At 39.7% G+C, this 17206-nt stretch overlaps 1 pseudogene; it reads left to right on the forward strand.

Annotated features, from left to right (window-relative positions):
* Nucleotides 1-16169: 16169 nt before the first annotated feature.
* LOC105468665 (protein BRICK1 pseudogene) lies at nucleotides 16170-17078 on the forward strand (annotated as a pseudogene).
* The last annotated feature ends 128 nt before the right edge of the window (nucleotides 17079-17206 follow it).

The following is a 17206-nucleotide window of genomic DNA, read 5'->3' on the forward strand; positions in this document are numbered from 1 at the left end:
CTCTGAAGCCAGGCTTAAAACCTTAGGGACATGTGGCTCTCACATCTGTGCCATCCTCGTCTTCTACATCCCCATTGCTGTTTCCTCTCTCACACACCGCTTTGGCCATCGTGTGCCTCCCCATATCCATATCCTTTTGGCCAACCTTTACCTCCTCATCCCACCTATCCTCAACCCAATTGTCTATGCTGTCCGCACCAAGCAGATCCGAGAGACTCTTCTCCATATTAAGGCAAGGACTCAAACCAGGTGACTGTTCTATATCTTTTTATTTTAGGTTCAGGAATACATGTAAAGGTTTGTTGCATAGGTAAACTCATGTCACAGGGATATATTGTACAGATTATTTCATCACGTAGGTATTAAACTCAGTACTCAATGGTTATCTTTTCTTATGGGGCATATAATACTTAGTCATGACAGGACAAAGCTCTAACTGGGGAATCCCATGAAATGTCTGGGTCCTACCTGAACTTTGAGGATAAGAGTCTAAGAGCAATCCTAAAGTCTATTCCGTTTGATCATGGATTTTCTATACAGTATAGACCTAATATCTGAAAGTGAAGAAAATCATGGCATGAGTTTTGTACTACAATTCCCTGTTTAACTATAAAATTAAGCAACATAAGCATACAGGCCACAGAAAATAAGATAATTTTTATCCTTTACTTTTTTGGTATAAAACTTCATTCCTCTTTGTAGAATGTTATAAAGCAGAATTTCTAGAAGGCAGAATTATGTTCTAACATCTTGGGCAGTTTACAAATTCTGTTAGTAAAGTTCTGGAAAATCTCAACTGTTGACAAGCTTTTCCAACCTTTTGGCTTACCCCGGAAAAGGCCTTCAGTTGAGCACAAAAATAATATAAGTATGAGAAATCTTAATAGGACTTGGAATGAGACCTTACCACCCGCAGGAATTAAAATCCTCAAACCGGCCGGGCGCGGTGGCTCAAGCCTGTAATCCCAGCACTTTGGGAGGCCGAGACGGGCGGATCACGAGGTCAGGAGATCGAGACCATCCTGGCTAACACAGTGAAACCCCGTCTCTACTAAAAAATACAAAAAACTAGCCGGGCGAAGTGGCGGGCGCCTGTAGTCCCAGCTACTTGGGAGGCTGAGGCAGGAGAATGGTGTGAACCCGGGAGGCGGAGCTTGCAGTGAGCTGAGATCCGGCCACTGCACTCCAGCCTGGGCAACAGAGCATGACTCCGTCTCAAAAAAAAAAAAAAAAAAGAAAATCCTCAAACCAAGTCTTGCCCTATTTAGACAGATGAGTTTGCAATATTCTTTATCTCCTAATAATAGGGTTAGCTGAGAGCAGGGAAGAGTAGACAGAGAAGGGCATTAGAAGATTCCATTTCAGAGGCCCTGAGATTGGCATATCTGGTAGACAGGAGCCACACCAAAATAACGAAATGGCATAGAGGGAAGAAGGTAATGGGATTGTGAAGGGGGTTGGGGTAGCTGATAAGCCAAAGGTGATGAGAATAGATGGAAGTACTGTGGTGCTTGTAAACTTTGAAATGCTTCCAGATCTCACTGGATAATTCTTGTTGCTACTTCTGAATTATGATTTGACCACTTTCATTATTCACTGATCACAAAGGTTCTGTAATGAGGCCTACTTCAGGCCAGAAACCTGCAGGAATTTTGTGGCAATGCATGACAAGTGGACAAGTAGAATGAAGCAGTCACTCCCAATCCTAGTGATCCAGAATTATGATTATGTACATTTTAGTTCTCAGATGTTTCCAATTTTAAATCATTTAACTACATTTACAAACAATAACATCTAAGAAGGCTAAAGTGACCAATTGTAGGTTAAAAATAAGTTGCTTTAGTGTTTTTAAAGACAAAATTCTAAAGAAGCCAGTAATCAAACCGCAGCTAGCATATAAACTTAATATCACTCCCACGACCCCCACCTCTACCCCTGCCAAAAATGTAGGAAACTGTAAATGCATGAGCTCTTTTCTAAAGTTTAGTCTAAACCCCTGAACCCCTGAACCCCTGACTAGTTCTAAATTTCTATGTCCTCAATCTATGCCTAACTCCAGGACCAAGTTGAGTCACATTTTAATTTTCTCTATTGTCTTGACATAAGAGGTGGTCATTCCTCTATCTTTTTCAAGGTCTCTGCAGTCCAATGTCTGAATCTAATATTGAGAGAAGATAGGCTTCTATGAACATAATTTTAGTGCCAAATGTAATCTACTGATTAGTATATTTTCCTCAACTCCAAATAAAAGTCTGAGCCAGAAACTTATTTTATAGATGATCTCCTAATCATAAGCCCAGGCATTGGAGAAGATGATATTCAAGTCCAGCAATAGCACTAGTGCTGAGGAAAGTGACCAGGAACTTTTGTCACAGGATATCTCCTTGGCATAATGCCTAAAATCTTTTTATACCATGTAAAGCAGAGTGTGCATATAGCATGAGGGCTCTTAAAACCTGGTCTTAATTCAAACTAGTAGGATTCGTATTACACTAAGAACTTTCTGAAAGAATAACCTTAGAAACCCCCATACCAAAGTATTTTTCCCTGGATGGTCTGCTGGGTCTACCATAGACCAAGACCAAACACCAATCATCTCTAGTGTCTTCACATGGTGTTGAATGATAGCAGATAAGGAGAATATCACTTGTGCGTATGCTACTATTCCACCCAGGGACAATCACTCATGACAAGTTCTATTATACTTGGGGTATGAGCTGAAGCACATTACAGCATTTAGTCCCACTGTCAGCAGTAATCATGGGTAGGCCTTTTCATGCTGAAGGTGTTATCTCCAAACAGGATGGAAGGGAATATACACTGGAGAATGCATATTGTGAAGATAAGACAAATAAGTCCAACAATTGAATCTCTTATTCAAAGCCAATGTCACATTTCCCTGTCACACAAATGTTTCTTTCCCATCACTAGCACTTAAAGTGGGAATAAAATACACTACCATCAGCCTCTCTTGAGTCTACAGGTCTTCACGGAAAAAGTAAAGATTGGGAGACAGTTGAGAGAGGAGGCATTGTTGTGATTTTATGTTAACAGGTGGCTAAGAACCTCTGCTCTGAAATCAAAGAGCAGAGATGGACCCGAAACAGTATCTGTCAGACCAGACATGTTGTATAATGTAAGCCTCAGTTTCCTCTTGAAAATGAAACTAATGGCAGCCCCTTACAGATTTTTTTATAAGAATGTGATAACATAAAATGCTTCTATAGTACCTGGCACATAAAGAATAAAAACATGCCTCTTAATACTTACCATACACTAAAAGGCACTGGGGGGTTGGAGGTGATGATAATTGGAGAAGAGTAATTGGGACAAGTTCCAGGAAAGGCCAGAGAATGTTCTCATCATGACTTATGAATGTACTGACCTTGGCTTTAGAAAGCTCCCTCCATTTTGCTTCTCTGCAGATAGTTGTATAAACAAAGTCAGCTTTTCTCTGCTCCCCTTGGCTGCCTGGCACCCACTCATGTACATCTGAGGCTTTTCAACTAGAGTTACACCCACCTAATCAGCTCTATGTTGGTAAAAACAAAACACCCCTAGACAATTCCTTGTAAAACAAGCATAAATCTTATAGCCACAGACCCAGTTATGTAAAAATATAATTGGCTTCAGGTTTTTCTACATCAGCCAGAATGGGTCTTTGAATAAACATAAAATGAATCATAGATGACAGCCACATTCTACCAAATCCAATTAACATTGATCTTAGTCAATTCCAGTTTATAATTCATTCTGATACAATTTTCAAAACACCCCCAGGAGTTTTCCTGTCACCTTCCTGTGTTAGATTTAAAACTGCAGTAGGGGATGAAGTGGGATTTTACCAAATTGTCACAAAGGAAGTCACATGAAAGAGGAATGCCTTCTGCTTATTGTTCCTTGTCTGGCCTTTGACCCAGACGTGTCTTGTTCTGTAACATATGACCAACACAAACTAGTATTATGTCTTCAGTGTTTTAAAATAAACTAATCTCCTTTTTAGGAAATACCATCGACTACTTTTGTTTTCAGCAACTAGAGAAAGTAAGTTCACATGGAACAAATAGCCCAAGTGTCCAGTTATGTTACTAGCAATGATGAGTTGGAATGAGCATCTTTCTGTAAGAATATTACTTCCTGTCTCAGTCCTGATTGGTGAAATAAGTTGGATAAAGATGAATGTGATTAATAGACACATAACCATTCAAGGGATACAAGTATGAGGGAAAGGGAATAAATTTCGCCCCTTGGAATAGCTAAATTAGAAAGATAATTAGATATGTGATAGAGAAAATAGGTGAGATAATGGACTTTTACTTAGAGGAGCCACCAATCTCCATTTAGTTCAGCCAAGACTTCTCAGATGTGTTTAATGCCATAGGGGCTTTGTACTATGTCATCTTGACCAAGCTGGAACCATGTTACCCAGACTTCCCTTCCCTCTGTGGTTCCTGGCTAGGCTGGCCACAAAATATAGTTTTGTGATGCCAGAAGGCAGAAATGAAGCAGCAACCATTCTCTGAAGGTCAGCGTAGAGAATCTGGTACTGCTGCAGCTCATGCTCCTTACCATTGATTGCAGGTTCACCTCATTGGCTTGGGGCATCATCTGCTGTTTAAATCCCTTCCTTCTCTTTCTCCAAGTCCTAGACTAGGTACATTGTGCAGCTCTATGGTAAATGGTACCAGCTCCTTTTGAAAATCACCAGCATTGTCAAGGTTTGAAATAATGAAGGACAGAAATAGACTCTAGGCTGTCCTTGTGTATTCCAGTCCATCCTGGCTCCTGTTTAATTCTTACTTTCTGTCAATTCACATCCATGTTTTCTTCCTGGCTGTTAGCCCTGCTGACCTAAGGTCTCATACCTATAATAAACCTTATATCATTCATAGTATTTCTGCCTCTTTAATCAATCCTAAGAAACTTGATACATTGTACTTCTCTACATACCCACTCCTACCAATCAAAGACAGGAAGGAAAATCTATAGTCAGTACTACTCTATAAACCTTTTTAGTGGAGGCACAAATTCACTTTCTCTCTTTAATGATTCCATATGTTATCTTGCCCAATCATTCTGGCAGTAAGAATGACATCTATCCACAGTGCTAGGATAGCTTGCTTCTAAAGGCTGCTTTCTCCTCTCAGATTCAGTGTTCCATAGAAATGGGATTATTTATAAATCTTTTATGATTATTCTCTTGAAGAGTTGAAGAACCAGAGAAATTGCCTCATTGTTGGGCTACCACTTGAGAATAAACCATTTTTAGATTGCCTCATTACAGACTATACATTCCCCCTAATCTTTCTACACTGGAGCCTGTACTGCACTTACGTCTCCTCACTCCTAATTTGACCTATCTCCGGCTGCTCAGATGTGTTCAAGCATGACAACCTCCACAGTCTCTAAAGCATAATTGCATGGGCAGATGTTGCGGATTGAGGCTGCTGCTTCCCTTTTTCACTCTTATGAACCTAAATACTTTGGTAATCAGCCAAACGAGTCAATCATGCTCTTTATTTAGGTGCCCTTCGCCTTGAACAATGGTGAGGAGGCTAGTTTATGTGATGAACCACATACTGAATAGGCAAAAGCTGGAAGCATTTCCCTTGAAAACTGGCACAAGACAAGGATGCCCTCTTTCACCGTGCCTATTCAACATAGAATTAGAAGTTCTGGCCACAGCAGTCAGGCAAGAGAAAAGAAAAAAAGGGCATACAAATAGGAATAGAGAAAGTCAAACTGTCCCTGTTTGCAGATGACATGATTCTGTATCTAGAAAACCCCATTGTCTCAATCCCAAAGCTTCTTAAGCTGATAAGCAACTTCAAAGTCTCAGGATACAAAAGAAATGTGCAAAAATCACTAGCATTTCTATGAGAAGCAGAAACAAGCTTATGTCAAGCTGCCAACTTCCCATGACAAAGCAAACAATCAAAGAGAATATTTTCAGGAATAAGAGCTAAACTCTCGCATGCATGGTATTCTTTCATGACCAGAGGAGTGGGAGAGAGGAGTAAGATACCATAAATCCTAAAACAAAAGTGATCTTCTCATGTTTTTTTTCTAAGTTGATATTTCTACAGGAAAAACTAGACCAAGAATTCTATCCTGTTTAAAAGGAAGTAGGAGGCTTTTTTTAACTTTTAAGTTCATGGGTACATGTGGAGGATGTGCAGGTTTGTTACATAAGTAAATGTGTGTCATGGGGCTTTGTTGTACAGACTATTTCATCACCCAGGTATTAAGCCTGGTATCCATTATTTTTCCTGATCCTCTCCTTCCTCCTACCCTCTGGTAGGCCCCAGTATGTGGTGTTCTTCTCTGTGTCCATGTGTTCTCATCATTTAGCTCCCACTTATAAGTGGGAACATGCAGTATTTGGTTTTCTGTTCCTGTGTTAATTTGCTGAGGATAATGACCTCCAGCTCTATCCATTTCCTTGCAAAGCACATGACTTTGTTCTTTTTTACAGCTGCAGAGTATTCCATGGTATATATGTACCACATTTTCTTTATCCAATCTATCATTGGTGGGAATTTAGGTTGATTCCGTGTCTTTGCTATTGTGAATAGTGTTTCAGTGAACATATGCATACATGTGGCTTTGTAATAAAACGATTTATATTCCTTTGGGTATACACTCAGTAATGGGGTTGCTGAGTTGAATGATATTTCTGTCTCTAGGTCTTTCAGGAATTGCCACTCTATCTTCCACAATGGTTGAACCAATTTATACTCCCATCAACTGTGTATAAGTGTTCCTTTTTCTCTACAAACTTGCCAGCATCTGTTATTTTTAGACTTTTTAATAATAGCCATCTGACTAACATGGTATCTCATTGTGGTTTTGATTTGCATTTCTCTAATGATCAGAGATGTTGAGCTTGTTTTCCTAAGTTTATTGGCCACATATATCTTCTTTTCAAAAGTGTCTGTTCATATCTTTTGCCCACTTTTTAATTTTTTTTTTCTTGTAAACTTAAGTTCCTTATAGGTGCTGGCTATTAGACCTTTGTCAGATGCATAGTTTGCAAAATTTTTCTCCCACTCTATAGGTTTTCTGTTTACTCTGATAGTTCCTTTTGCTGTGCAGAAGATCTTTAATTTAATTAGGTCCCATTTATCAATTTTTGCTTTTGCTGCAATTGCTTTTGGCATCTTTATCATGAAATCTTTGCCCATGCCTATGTCCTGAATGGTATTGTATTGGTTATATTCCAGGGTTTTTACAGTTTTAGCTTTGACATTTAAGTCTTTAATCCATGTTGAGTTAATTTTTGTATAAGGCATAAAGAAGGAATCCAGTTTCAACTTTCTGCATATAGCTAGCCAGTTCTCCCAGCACTACTTACTAAATTATTTCTTCATTGCTTGTTTTTGTCAGGTTTGTTGGAGATCAGATCGTTATAGGTGTGCAGTCTTATTTCTGAGTTCTCTATCCTGTTTCATTGCTCTATATGTCTGTTTTTGTACCAGTAATACGCTGTTTTGGTTACTATAGCCCTGTAGTATAGTTTGAAGTTGGGTAGGGTAATGCCTGCAGCTTTGTTTTTGCTGAGGATTGCCTTGGCTATTTGGGCTCTTACTTGGTTCCACATGAATTTTAAAATATTAGGTTGATGCAAAAGTAATTATGGTTTTTGCTATTGAAAATAATTGTAAAAACTGCAATTACTTTTTCACCAACCTAATAGCTTTTTCTACTTCTATGAAGAATGCCAATGGTAGTTTAATGGGAATAGCATTGAATATATAAATTGCTTTGGGTAGTATGGCCATTTTCACAATATTGATTCTTCCTATCCATAAGCATGGAATGTTTTTCCATTTGTGTCATCTCTGATTACTTTAAGCAGTGGTTTGGAGTTTTCCTTGTAGAGATCTTTCATTTCCTTTCTTAGTTGTATTCCTAGGCATTTGATCCTTGTTCGTGGCAATTGTGAATGGGAATGAGTTCATGATTTGGCCCCTGGCTTGACTGGTATATAGGAATGCTAGTGATTTTTGCACATTTCTTTTGTATCCTGAGACTTTGAAGTTGCTTATCAGCTTAAGAAGCTTTGGGATTGAGACAATGGGGTTTTCTAGATATAGAATCATATCATCTACAAACAGGGATAGTTTGACTTTCTCTATTCCTATTTGTATGCCCTTTTTTTCTTTTCTCTTGCCTGATTGCTGTGGCCAGAACTTCTAATTCTATGTTGAATAGGCACGGTGAAAGAGGGCATCCTTGTCTTGTGCCAGTTTTCAAGGGAAATGCTCCCAGCTTTTGCCTATCCAGTATGTGGTTCATCACGTAAACAAAACTAAAGACAACCACATGATTATCTCAATAGATGCAGGAAATGTTTTTGATAAAATTCAACATCCCTTCGGGTTTAAAAACTCTAAGTACTGAAGATGCATATCTTAAATTAGAGCCATATATGACAAACCAACAGCCAACATCATACTGAATGGGCAAAAACTGCAAAGCCATTTCTAAAGAGAATGTTTGTTCAAGTAAAGCCCACCCTTACCAACAATCCTATACTCCTGCATTCTTAGACTTTGTTCCAGCTTGACCCCATGTCTTGTGTGGCTTCTTCTTTGGGAAGTCTTATTTCTACTTGAAACACTTCAGCTCAATTACCATTACATCTGATGTCTGGCATATCAAGGAAAGTATAGGAAAGAACAAGGCACATAGAAATGTTTTACTCTGGGAGCAGAACAAAAGTTAAGACCTAAAATAAAGGTTAAAAGTTAAGATGTGGAACCTTTGGGGTATTACAACACAAGGCTCTGGGTGTGAAGTAGTTTCACCATGCAATGGTTACTAACTTGTCAGAGGCTTATGAGACAAAACACCCACACAATTTACATGAAGCAGATTTATTATTTACAGGTAGGCAGCAAAGGGCAATAGGCTAGAATTCATGCCAAGCTGGTCCCCCAAGGCTCAAGAAAGTTGACCAGGATAGGTTGAGTTTCACCTGGGTGTGTGCCACATTTGAACCACACTTGAGGGACCCTAGAAAGACCCCTCTAGGTTTTGTTCCTGAGGCAACATGACACCCTGGGCTAAAACATTGAAAGACATCCTGTTCCTAGGGAGAACTAAAGCAGAGCCGGTCTGTTCCATCCAGTTCTTTCGTATCTCAGGATGTTGTATTCCCTGCACATTCTATAATTCTTTAGAACTAAAAGCAAGGGGAGAACCATGTCAGTCCAAGACCATCCAGAAAACTGTTCTACACTAGGGAGAGGATCTATGGCATTGGAGCTGTCTATACCTGAGGTTATAAGCTAAAACTAGAGGGAAACAGTAACACGCCATTCAGAAAATTTAGGATTTAGTATCAATGACAGCTGTTATTTACTGAACTTCTTTCCTTTGGTCAGATACTAACCTGGGTACTTTCTAATCACAATGGATACAGATGTCATCTTCAGATTCTTATATCTACACACTCCCTTTTCTGTGGGTGATATTGCTGGGAATAGCAGACACTTAGAAACATAGGTCAGCTAGAGTCAGGAGACTAGAAGCAGCAAGACATCAAAATAGACTACAGTTAGACTTCCGACTAAGTCCTCAGAAAACTCTGAATCAGTCACCATAAAATCAGGCCATAACTAAGCATATGAGATGGGAATTCTGGCAGCACTGGGCTGTTAAAAATTGAGTTTAGAGAGAGGAGACAATAAAGATACTTAGTGCTGCTCCTTCACACTTGGTCTCCTGTCCTGTTGCTCTAATCCTGTAATACTTGAGCACAAGAATTCCATCTTTGATATATTTAAGGCCTCATAAATTTAAGGCCTAATAAATATTTGAATGACTGAAGTTTGAATGGATAAGACAATTAAATTGTATATCACTCATGGAGTTTATATCTTGACACAATTAGGATGTTACTGTCTTGAGGCTTCAGGAAAAAACAAAAATCTTAGAGCCATAGATAGCTGTCAGTTCCACCAACAGCCCAAGCCAAATGCTTGGCAACAGACTTGGCAATTATTTATTTATTGGCAATTATTTATTTATTTATTTGTATTATACTTTAAAATTCTAGGGTACATGTGCACAATGTGCAGGTTTGTTACATATGTATACTTGTGCCATGTTGGTGTGCTGCACCCATTAACTCGTCATTTACATTAGGTATATCTCCTAATGTTATCCCTCCCCCCACCCCACGACAGGCCCCAGTGTGTGATGTTCCCCTTCCTGTGTCCAAGTGTTCCCATTGTTCAATTTCCACCTACGAGTGAGAACATGTGGGTGTTTGATTTTTTGTCCTTGCAACAGTTTGCTGAGAATGATGTGGTTTCCAGCTTCATCCATGTCACTACAAAGGACATGAACTCATCCTTTTTTATGGCTGCATAGTATTCCATGGTGTATATGTGCCACATTTGCTTAATCCAGTCTCTCATTGATGGACATTTGGGTTGATTCCAAGTCTTTGCTATTGTGAATACTGCCACAATAAACATACGTGTGCATATGTCTTTATAGCAGCATGATTTATAATCCTTTGGGTATATACCCAATAATGGGATGGCTGGGTCAAATGGTACTTCTAGTTCTAGATCCTTAAGGAACTGCCACACTGTCTTCCACAATGGTTGAACTAGTTTACAGTCCCACCAACAGTGTAAAAGCATTCCTATTTGTCCACATCCTCTCCAGCATCTGTTGTTTCCTGACTTTTTAATGATCACCATTCTAACTGGTGTGAGATGATATCTCATTGTGGTTTTGATTTGCATTTCTCTGATGGACAGTGATGATGAGCATTTTTTCATGTGTCTGTTGGCTGCAGAAATGTCTTCTGTTGAGAAGTGTCTGTTCATATCCTTCACCCACTTTTTGATGGGGTTTTTTTTTCTTGTAAATTTGTTTGAGTTCTTCGTAGATTCTGGATATTAGCCCTTTGTCAGATGAGTAGATTGCAAAACTTTTCTCCCATTCTGTAGGTTGCCTGTTCACTCTGAGGGTAGTTTCTTTTGCTGTGCAGAAGCTCTTTAGTTTAATTAGATCCCATTTGTCAATTTTGGCTTTTGTTGCCATTGCTTTTGGTGTTTTAGACATGAAGTCCTTGCCCATGCCTATGTCCTGAATGGTATTGCCTAGGTTTTCTTCTAGGGTTTTTATGGTTTTAGGTCTAACATTTAAGTCTTTAATCCATCTTGAATTAATTTTTGTATAAGATGTAAGGAAAAGATCCAGTTTCAGCTTTCTACATATGGTTAGCCGGTTTTCCCAGCACCATTTATTAAATAGGGAATCCTTTCCCCATTTCTTGTTTTTGTCAGGTTTGTCAAAGATCAGATGGCTGTAGATGTGTGGTATTATTTCTGAGGTCTCTGTTCTGTTCCATTGGTCTATATCTCTGTTTTGTTACCAGTACCATTCTGTTTTGGTTACTGTATCCTTGTAGCATAGTTTGAAGCCAGGTAGCGTGATGCCTCCAGCTTTGTTCTTTTGGCTTAGGATTGACTTGGTAATGTGGGTTCTTTTTTGGTTCCATATGAACTTTAAAGTAGTTTTTTCCAATTCTGTGAAGAAAGTCATTGGTAGCTTGATGGGGGATGGCATTGAATCTATAAATTACCTTGGGCAGTATGGCCATTTTCATGATATTGATTCTTCCTATCCATGAGCATGGAATGTCCTTCCATTTGTTTGTGTCCTCTTTTATTTCATTGAGCAGTGGTTTGTAGTTCTCCTTGAAGACGTCCTTCACATCCCTTGTAAGTTGGATTCCTAGGTATTTTATTCTCTTTGTAGCAATTGTAAATGGGAGTTCACTCATGATTTGGCTCTCTGTCTGTTATTGGTATATAAGAATGCTTGTGATTTTTGCACATTGATTTTGTATCCTGAGACTTTGCTAAAGTTGCTTATCAGCTTAAGGAGATTTTGGGCTCAGATGATGGGGTTTTCTAAATATACAATCATGTCATCATCAAACAGGGACAATTTGACTTCCTCTTTCCCTACTTGAATACTCTTTATTTCTTTCTCTTTCCCGACTGTCCTGGACAGAACTTCCAACACTATGTTGAATAGGAGTGGTGAGAGAGGGCATCCTTGTCTTATGCTGGTTTTCAAAGGGAATGCTTCCAGTTTTTGCCCATTCAGTATGATATTGGCTGTGGGTTTGTCATAAATAGCTCTTATTATTTTGAGATACGTTCCATCAATACCTAATTTATTGAGAGTTCTTAGCATGAAAGGCTGTTGAATTTTGTCTAAGGCCTTTTCTGCATCTATTGAGATAATCATGTGGTTTTTGTCTTTGGTTCTGTTTATATGCTGGATTATGTTTATAGCTTTGCATATGTCGAACCAGCCTTGCATCCCAGGGATGAAGCAACTTGATCTTGGTGGATAAGCTTTTTGATGTGCTCCTGGATTCAGTTTGCCAGTATTTTATTGAGGATTTTTGCATCGATGTTCATCAGGGATATTGGTCTGAAAGTCTCTTTTTTTGTTGTTGTGTCTCTGCCAGGCTTTGGTATCAGGATGATGCTGGCCTTATAAAAAGAATTAGGGAGGATTTCCTCTTTTTCTGTTGATTAGAATAGTTTCAGAAGGAATGGTACCAGCTCCTCCTTGTACCTCTGGTAGAATTCAGCTGTGAATTCGTCTGGTCCTGGACTTTTTTTGGTTGATAAGCTATTAATTACCTCAATTTCAGAGCCAGTTATTGGTCTATTCGGGGATTCAACTTCTTCCTGGTTTAGTCTTGGGGGAGGGTATATGTGTCCAGGAATTTCTCCATTTTCTAGTTTATTTCCATAGAGGTGTCTATAGTATTCTCTGATGGTAGTTTGTATTTCTGCGGGGTTGGTGGTGATATCCCCTTTATTATCATTTATTATTCCAACTATTTGATTCTTCTCTCTTTTCTTATTAGTCTTGCTAGTGGTCTATCAATTTTGTTGATCTTTTCAAAAAACCAGCTCCTGAATTTATTGATTTTTTGACGGGATTTTTGTGTCTCTATCTCCTTCAGTTCTGCTCTGATCTTAGTTATTTCTTGCCTTCTGCTAGCTTTTGAATGTGTTTGCTCTTGCTTCTCTAGTTCTTTTAATTGTGATGTTAGGATGTCAATTTTAGATCTTTCCTGCTTTCTCTTATGGGCATTTAGTGCTATAAATTTCCCTCTACACACTGGTTTAAATGTGTTCCAGAGATTCTGGTATGTTGTGTCTTTGTTCTCATTGGTTTCAGAGAACATCTTTAATTCTGCCTTCATTTCATTATGGACCCAGTAGTCATTCAGGAGCAGGTTGTTCAGTTTCCATGTAGTTAAGCAGTTTTGAGTGAGTTTTTTAATCCTGAGTTTTAGTTTGATTGCACTGTGGTCTGAGAGACAGTTTGTTATAATTTCTGTTCTTTTACATTTGCTGAGGAGTGCTTTACTTCCAATTATGTGGTCAATTTTGGAATAAGTGCAAAGTGGTGCTGAGAAGAATGTATACTCTGTTGATTTGGGGTGGAGAGTTCTGTAGATGTCTGTTATGTCTTCTTGGTGCAGAGCTGAGTTCAATTCCTGGATATCCTTGTTAACTTTGTCTCATTGGATCTGTCGAATGTTGACAGTGGGGTGTTGAAATCTCCCATTATTATTGTGTGGGAGTCTAAGTCTCTTTGTAGTCTCTAAGGACTTGCTTTATGAATCTGGGTGCTCCTGTATTGCGTGCATATATATTTAAGATAGTTAGCTCTTCCTGTTGAATTGATCCCTTTACCATTATGTAATGGCCTTCTTTGTCTCTTTTGATCTTTGTTGGTTTAAAGTCTGTTTTATCAGAGACTAGGATTGCAACCCCTGCCTTTTTTTGCTTTCCATTTGCTTGGTAAATCTTCCTCCATCCCTTTATTTTGAGCCTATGCGTGTCTCTGCACATGAGATGGGTCTCCTGAATACAGCACACTGATGGCTCTTTACTCTTTATCCAATTTGCCAGGCTTTGTCTTTTAGTTGGAGCATTTATCCCATTTACATTTAAGGTTACTATTGTTATGTGTGAATTTGATCCTGACATTATGATGTTAGCTGGTTATTTTGCTCATTAGTTGATCCTCCTAGCATTGATGGTCTTACAATTTGGCATGTTTTTGCAGTGACTGGTACCAGTTATTCCTTTCCATGGTTAGTGCTTCCTTTCAAATATTTTCACTGTTTTGCATACAATATAGATCCTTGGTTACTGCTTAACCTCAAGAAGGACCGAAACTGAAAACACTAAAATCCTAAAGTGGGAGTGATGAGTTTTTAAAAGTATTTCTAGACTGATAATAGGATCATCTAAATCTTTCCCATTCTGAAAGTTTCAGATCAAACACCAGAGGCTGAACATGTTCTTTAGAGAGATCCTCCAACATTTGCCATGAACTCATTAAGTGCATGAAGAGATGTATAGTTTTTCAAAATCACTTTAAGTTTACAACTAGAATAAATTGTAATAGAATTCCTGGATTATAGTAAATATTGACATCTTAAAATAATACTGGATGCCATCACAATGGCAGAGTAGAAGATAACTGGCACAGTAGGAGATGCTAGCCTTCTTTCCCAACATATACCTACCCACACAAATAGAGAGCTATCCACAAATCAAAATAGCCCTGGGGGGCCTCAAGAGCCAATTTAAGAATCTGCAGCAACATGGTGGAGCAAAAATAGAGAATATCCACACAAAGGATCACTGGTGAGAAGGGCATACCTGAGGTGGCTACAAACAAAGAAGACAGGCGTGATTGTATCAGCCATGGGGCAGGTACCACTGTGGTTCCCAGTGTGGTCTGCTCTGAAAAAGAAACCAGCATCTTCTTCAACTTAGGCAATCAATGACCATTCATACTGGAGAATCCCAGAGAGGGAGACACAGCTGCACACACACCAAAAAGCAGCTGCTGTTGTGCCTCTCCAGGACTAGAGCTGCCACCTCTCCCAATACGGCATGTTCCAAGCCATGGCCACTCCACAAGTGTCCACATTCCAGATCCTGGCTCTGTGGCTGCATTGTGCCTACCCATTCCTCTGACACCAGATCCATCACCATAGCAAGCTAATTCACACCCAGACCCTGAAGCCAAAGTCTCTCTGTGCATGCCAACACTTGAGACACCAGCTCAGCTGCCACTAAGGTAGCTAGCCTGTGCTCCCATCCTAGATCCAAGGCTGCACAATGTAGGCCCATGCCTCAGACACCAGAGCAATTTGCACCCAGAGCTAACATCTCAGCATGTGCCCATAGAGAGCTAAACCCCAGATCCATTGTAGCTTTATGTACAACTGTGCTCCCATCCATGACTGCTTCATAAGCACCCACACTTCACATACCATTACAAATTTAACAGTATGAGTGTCTGAACCCCAGGTCCTGGTGCCATTACCACGCCAGGCTCAAAGCCATAGTCATTCTATGCATGCCTTACTTCAAGCCTCCATGAGCACTACTCATCAGACATGGGTGCCACTGTCAACTCAAGCAGGCCTGCAAGTTGGACCCAATGCCAAGAGGGATCCCCTCAGCAACAACTTCCCTGAGGGGAGAAAAGGATTTGAAGGACTCTAGCAGTCATTGCCACAATAGACCCCAACAGCCCTCATTGCTTCTTCAGACATCCCCAGGGTTGGCCGCTGAGGATCCCTGCAATTTTAGTTACCATGATCTCAGCAGACAGAGCTTCATGGAGACTATACCGATGTGCCATCTCCAGTGCCAAAACCACTGAACCCCACCCAGCCAATGCTTTCACCCCTCTTTTTAGGGGAAAGTCTTTCCCCACCAAAACCAGTCCAAAAAGTCTGGAAGAGATGACTAGTCCACCAAATGAAAAGACAATGTAACACAGTAAGAAACTTGAAATGCTAAGCCATCACCATGAAAAGAACATGACTTCCTAGTAGCCGACCCCCAAAAATGGAGATCTATCAACTACTTGATAAAAAATTCAAAATAATTGTTTTTAAAAATCTTAGACTCAAGAAAATACAGAGAAATAATTCAAAAAAAAACTAGGAAGACAAATATAACAGATGAAATTTTTTAAATTCTGGAGCTAAGCAATACAACAGAAATGAAAAAACATCAAATAGAATCAACAGCAGAATTGATCAAGCAGAGGAAAATTTGAAAACAAAGGAGAGCAGTCGCTCTTCCTCAGGTGGCCGCCATGGCGGGACAGGAGGATCCAGTGCCGCAGGAGATTCACCAGGACTGGCCTAACCGGGAGTACATTGAGATAATCACCAGCAACATCAAGAAAATCGCGGACTTTCTCAACTCGTTCAATATGTCTTGTCGTTCAAGACTTGCAACACTAAACGAGAAATTGACAGCCCTTGAACGGAGAATAGAGTACATTGAAGCACGGGTGACAAAAGGTGAGACACTCACCTAGAACAGTGACCTGCTGCTGCTGCTGGGAAGTTGCTTTATACAACACAGGCCACATGGGAAAGGCCCCAGTAGCCTTCAGCTCCTTCCTTTCTCCTTAAAGAGCAACAGGGCTTATTCTTGTTTTTCTTTTTTCAAAAGTGTGGCCTTTGGGCTCTGCCATCTGGGCTGTGGTGTGTTATGTGGGGAGAAGTCCAGAGGAACTGTTGGAAACGACATTAGGCATTTTACCTTTTCAGTAACATTTTATAGATCTACTTGTCAAGGTATTTGAGACATTCACAGCCAAAACCCTGGGACTCTTTGTGAAGGTCCTCCCCGCCTCTATCTTTCTTTCTCTCTCTCTCAAACTTTCCTTAAAGTTCTCATTGCCTTTACACTGCTTCTGTGAACAGTCTTTATCTCCTCACCACCTTTGGTGGGAAGTGGGGGGCAGTCCTGGCCAAGACACTCATGCCCTGGCAATGTGCCTGCCAGAGAATGTTGTTGCAGACCCACCAGTTTCTTGTTGATTTGGGGAGGTCAAGGCCAGGCCCCCACTTGGCTTGAAGGGACATTTTTAGACTTTTCTTTCTGTCACTTGGGAGTGTCTATGCCTCTCATATTTCCCTAATAAACTCAACTTTTTATCTGAAAAAAAAGAAAAAAGAAAACAAAGGAGAAAAAAGTAAGAAGCCTATGGAATTTATGGGATAATATCAAGAGAGCGAATTCTTGAATTATAGAAGTTTAGGCAGAACAAGAGGAGAAAAGGACAGAAAGCTTAATTTAAAAAATAGGTAAAAACTTTCCAA

This window comes from Macaca nemestrina, chromosome 12, assembly GCF_043159975.1.
Source record: "Macaca nemestrina isolate mMacNem1 chromosome 12, mMacNem.hap1, whole genome shotgun sequence".
Taxonomy (NCBI): Eukaryota; Metazoa; Chordata; class Mammalia; order Primates; family Cercopithecidae; genus Macaca; species Macaca nemestrina.